This window comes from Otolemur garnettii, unplaced genomic scaffold, assembly GCF_000181295.1.
Source record: "Otolemur garnettii isolate 467f Iridium unplaced genomic scaffold, OtoGar3 scaffold00031, whole genome shotgun sequence".
NCBI lineage: Eukaryota > Metazoa > Chordata > Mammalia > Primates > Galagidae > Otolemur > Otolemur garnettii.
In genome coordinates, this window is record NW_003852426.1 from 4,938,444 (window position 1) to 4,943,251 (window position 4,808).

Below are 4,808 nucleotides of genomic sequence, written 5' to 3' on the forward strand. Positions count from 1 at the left end.
GCCCACCCGAAAATACTTTTATTAATCATGACATGCCATTATTGTTGTTTGGTGGGCCTGGGTTGGATTCGAACCCACCACCTTAGGTGTATGTGGCTGGCGCCTTAGCCGCTTGAGCCACAGGCGCCAAGCCATCTGAACAACAATTTTATCAACAGTATCATGATCATCAAAAGTTGCAAAAGCAAATCCTCTCTTTTTTCCACTCTGCCTGTCTTCCACAACTTCTACGGCACATGTCCTCAAACTGCAGCCCACGGGCCACATGCAGCCTGCCTAGGACATTTATCCGGCCCGCTGAGTGTTTTTGCCTCTGCTGCCTGTCCTGCTTAGCAGCCATCTCGTCCCAGGACCCGCAGTCTGGCCTTCCAACGGTCTGAGGGACTGTGAACTGGCCCCCTTTAAAAAGTTTGAGGACCCCTGTTCTATGGTTTTAATCTTGCCATACTTTTCAAAGTAGTCTCTCAAATGATATTCTTCTGTATCTTCTTTAATGCTGCCAACAAAAATTTTCTTCACTGTGAGATGGGCCCCAGGCTTTACAGAATCCTCTCTAGAAACAGCTCTCTTTGGTTCCACAACACGCCCATCAGCCTTGTGTGGTCAGGCACACATTGCTGCATCCACCTATTCCACACAAGAGTAAGTCACAAAACCAAAGCCCCTGGAATGTTTTCTTTGGGGATCTCTCATTACCACACAATCAGTGAGTGTGCCCCATTCTCAAAATGTTCTCTTAAACTATCATCTGTAGTTTCAAAGCTCAGACCACCAATAAACAGTTTTCTCAACTGCTCTGGTTCCTTTGAATCATGGTCCTCCTCCCGCCCACCCCCCCACCCCAGGAAGCAGCGGCTGGAGTGGGGCTGAGGGTGACCAGGCGGTGGTTTTACCTCCATTTTGAGACTGGACTCGCCTCTTCCAACTCAAGTTCAATAGCACATTTCTTATATTGCTGATTATAAATATGCTGCAGATTACAGTATAATAATGTCTCTATCTTTATTGAGTACATAACTCTGCACTTAGTTCTTCCCCTACATTCATTAAAAAAATATGTGTTAAGCCTGGGTGCCCATAGCTCAGTGGTTAGGGCGCCGGCCACATGCCCCAGGACTGGTGGGTTTGAACCCAGCCCGGGCCTGCCTGGGGCGTCTGTGGTCCCAGCACTAGGGAGGCTGAGGCAAGACAATCACTGAGCCCAAGAGTTTGAGGTTGCTGTGAGCTATGACATTACCATACTCTACAGAGAGTGACAAAGTGAGACTCTGTCCCAGTTAAAAAAAAAATATGGGCTCAGCGCCTGTGGCTCAAGCGGCTAAGGCGCCAGCCACATACACCTAAGGTGGCGGGTTCGAATCCCCAGCCCAGGCCCGACAAACAACAATGATGGCTGCAACCAAAAAATGGCCAGGCATTGTGGCAGGCGCCTGTAGTCCCAGCTACTTGGGAGGCTGAGGCAGGAGACTCGTTTGAGCCCAGGAGTTGGAGGTTGCTGTGAGAGTGATGCCATGGCACTCTACCCAGGGGGATAGCTTGAGGCTCCGTCTCAAAAAAAAAAAAAAATATGTATTGAGAGCCTTCTGGGTGCAATATTCTCTTCTGGGAGCTGGGCATAGCCCTGAACAACAGTGACCACTTAGGGAGAGGAGAATGGACTTCAAAGAAGGCATGATACAAACACACTCTAAATTCAAAATGAATGCGAATGCCTCGAAGTGAAATGTGGGGAGTTAGAACCTCGGTGCAGGCATACCAAGAGTGGAGTGGCAGGGGCCATCCAATATGATGCAGGCCATAAGAGGGGTGTTGTCCATATCAAATTCTAAAGCAATAAGAACTGACTAAAAGCCTGTCTGCTCTTTATTATCACTAAGCACAGCAATTCTAAACAATGTCTTTACAAACCCAAAATTCTTTCGGTGGTTTCAGACTTTAACAATTGCTTCAGTTACTGTTGACTTTTACTAATACATTTGTTAAGTTTTGAATTAACACATTTTTATTACTTATCCTTTAATAAAAATTGCATGCTACTTGAAAATTAATTGAGAGAATTCAGAGTTATTTAGGCACTCTCTAATGCAGGGAAACTCAGCTTCCCATGTTCATACGGATTCAGAAATGTTTACACTCACTGCAGAGAAAAGTTGTGTCTTAAATTCTTGTTGTACTATATTGTCCCACATTTAAACACTGGATTTGAAATAAACGTTGGTAGCATAATTTTATGTGACCATGTGGAGTTTTTATTTGTTTAAAATTTTTCAACTGGGAAGATATTTGAAAACCACTATAATAAATCCTGAAAAAAACATAAGATATTGACTGTAATTTCTGGAATTTATTGTGAAGTGAATTTTTTCTGAATTTCTGCCAAACGTATCCTAATGTTTAAGGCTTTCCCCACCTATTTGTATAACTTTTGCTTCATGTGAAAATAAATATTTCCAAGGAAAAACAATAACAATTTTTTGGGTTAAAACTCTATTTCTAGAACATGAATATAAGAAGATCAAAATTTTTTTTTGAGACAAAGTCTCATTCTGTTGCCCTCAGTAGAGTACTGTGGCGTCACAACTCACAGCCACCTCCAACTCCTGGGCTTAGGCGATTCTCCTGCCTCAGCCTCCCAAGAGAAGATCAATTTTGACAAAGTTTTGAAAATTTTGCAGATGGCTGAAAAACAAAGTGTAATATTATTCATTACTGCAATAGATATAGATATACATTTTTCCCTTCTATCAAAAAAAATTAAAGTAATTAAAAAGTAATAACCCACTACTTCTTTTTTTTCTATCATATTTGTGTTTTTTTTTACTAGGATGATTATATATATGAAATTCCATAAAAGAAAAAGTTAACTGCATTTGTATTGGCCATTATTATTATTCATATCAAATTATTGTTGAAAGTAATATTGTATAGATGAGAGGTGTTAAAAAAAATTACCTGCTCTGATATAATCCAGGTACAATACTGACTGCAGTGAAGGAAGGCTTCCTGGAGTAAGTGACATGCTGAAGGATGAACTGGAAACAGCCAGGAAAAGAGGATGGCAAGAGTCAGGAAGAAGGAAGAATAAAGGTCCTGAGTCAAAGAAAGGCTTGGTGTGTAGAAGTACCACCGCCACTATGACTAGAGCAGAGTAAGCAAAGTGAAGGGTTAACAGGGACCATGTGATTTGGGCAGACCTTGACTGAAGTGTGAGAAAACCCAAAAATAATGACTTAAATTAGATCCCATAACTGTTTCCAATAACCAAAGCCCCAAGGTACTGACCAGCTTCAGCACTGGCTTCCTTATGGGTCAAGATGGCTGCTAGCTCATCAATCATTGCATCTGCATTCTTTTTTTCTTTTCTTTTCTTTTTTATTTTTTTTTGGAGACAGAGTCTCACTTTGTCACCCGTGGTAGAGTGCTATGGTGTCATAGCTCACAGCAACCCCAGATTCCTGGGCTTAAGCAATTCTCTTGCCTCAGCATCCCAAATAGCTGAGACTACAGGCACCCACCACAACACCCAGCTATTTTTAGAGACGAGGTCTCACTCTACCTTAGACTGATCTTGAACCTGTAAGCTCAGACAATCTACCCGCCTTGGCCTCCCAGAGTGCTAGGATTACAGGCATGAGCCACCAGGCCCGGCCTGCATCTGTATTCTTGTCAGCAGGAAAGAGGAAGGGCCAAAAGAAGCCCCACCCCATGCAATTGGTCTGAGTCCAGTTGGTCAGGATTTAGTCACATGGCCCCCACCTAGGGGGCTAGCTACAAGGGAAGTTGGGAAGTAGGATCTTTAAATGGTTGTGCCCAGTGACAAATAAGAAGTTTGCTTTCTAAAAAATAAGAAGATGGCTCGGTGCCTATGGCTCAAGTGGCTAAGGCACCAGCCACATACACCTAAGGTGGCAGGTTCAAATCCAGCCTGGGCCTGCCAAACAACAATGACAGCTGCAACCAAAAAATAGCTGAGTGTTGCAGCAGGCACCTATGGTCCCAGCTACTTGGGAGGCTGAGGCAGGAGACTCCTTTGAGCCCAGGAGTTGAAGGTTGCTGTGAGCTGTGATGCAATGGCACTTCTACCCAGGGGGATAGCTTGAGGCTCTGTCTCAAAAAAAAAATTAAAAATAAATAAAAAATAAAAAGATGGATAGTGGAAGAGGGGCAACTGCCACCTCATGAAAAGAATACTGGTTTTGGGAGGCACCTGTGGCTCAAGGAGTAGGGCACTGGCCCCATATACCAGAGGTGGTAGGTTCAAATCCGGCCCCAGCCAAAAACTGCAACAACAACAATAACAACAAAAGTTAAATGAGTAAATAATTAAAGGAAAAAAAAAAGAGGCAAGAGAATTGCTTAAGCCCAGGAGTTGAAGGTTGCTGTGAGCTGTGATGACACAGCACTCTACCCAAGGTGACAGCTTGAGGCTCTGTCTCAAAATATATATATATATATATATATATATATGTTTTTCTCCTAAAAGCAATGGTGAGCCACTGAAGATTTTAAGAACAAGAATAGCCAGGCACCTTAGGCTTAATCCCAGCACCTTAGGAGACTGAGTCAAGGAGAATCACCTGAAGCCAGGAGTTTGAGGCTGGAGTGAACTATGACTGTGCATGTGAATAGCCGCTATACTCAAGCCTGAATTGTCTCTAATTTTAAAAGGAGGAGGATGAGGAGGAGGGGAAGAGTGTGATCATACTTGCATTTTAAGAAGATAACAAGGAATGGATGGGCAAACCAGGGAGGCTTTGGAGGAGCAGGTTAAAAGGCTACCACAATAATCCAGTATGGAGGGGAATTGG

The 4,808-nt window shown here is 43.1% G+C and overlaps 1 pseudogene; it reads right to left on the reverse strand.

Moving 5' to 3' along the window:
- LOC100944188 overlaps window positions 1-803 on the reverse strand; it is a 1,532-nt pseudogene extending 729 nt beyond the window's left edge.
- Window positions 804-4,808: the final 4,005 nt, after the last annotated feature.